Source organism: Euprymna scolopes, chromosome 38 (assembly GCF_053919585.1).
Source record: "Euprymna scolopes isolate OS-2025 chromosome 38, ASM5391958v1, whole genome shotgun sequence".
Classification (NCBI taxonomy): Eukaryota; Metazoa; Mollusca; class Cephalopoda; order Sepiida; family Sepiolidae; genus Euprymna; species Euprymna scolopes.
In genome coordinates this window covers 81,610,267-81,611,174 of record NC_136519.1, presented here as the reverse complement: position 1 = coordinate 81,611,174, position 908 = coordinate 81,610,267, and positions in this window count along the sequence as shown.

The following is a 908-nucleotide window of genomic DNA, read 5'->3' as shown; positions in this document are numbered from 1 at the left end:
CAGGAATTACCACCCTGTCGCTATATAACAGGACGTTATCGCAAATTGAATAGATTCCCTCATCCAGTTGGTTATGGTTGATTTTTTTCTTTCGTGCTTATAATAAATTCTTCTACTTTTGCCTTACTCTTAATCTTATCAAGCGTTACTGGAAGTTCTATTATCGTGTCAAATAAAGTATTTTTACCTTAACTTTCGCTCGAATAGCTGCTATTACCATATCCTCCAACGGTTCTGTCTGCTTAGGTATTAACCCTGATAACCCGTCTGCATGACCAAGATTTTTAGATGGTACATACTCCATTGGAAAATTGTAGTTCAGCAACATGGTACCCCATCTTTGGAGTCTATTCGCCGTATGTTGTGGTAGTCCCTTTTTCGATCCGAAAATCGTTAGTAATGGTTTGTGATCTGTTTGTAACAGAAATTGCCTACCGTGCAGGAAACGATGAAATTTCTTTACCGCGAATATAATGGTTAGCGCTTCTTTCTCAATTTACGAGTAATTTTTTTTAGCTGGCAAAAGTGTCCGGGATGCATGGGCTATGGGTTTTACTTTTCCATCATCCATTTTGTGTATTATGCATGCTTCTATGCCATAGGCGCTGGCATTGCTTGCAACTACAATATCACACTTGGGATTATAATGTGCCAGAAACAAGTCAGACGTTAATATATCTTTAATTTCCTGAAATGCTTCTTCGCACTCTTGCGTCCGGTCCCATTTATCCAAAATAACACCTTAACTTTAATTTTAATTCACGTTAGCTTTTATTTATTTTTTGAGTTGAATCATATTGTGTCGAATAAATTCACCTAATAAATTCACGTTCTTATTAAAGTGAAAGCCAAAAAAAAAAAAGTCGAAACTTTGGACAATTCTTGACACAAATTTTGCATAACTCTGT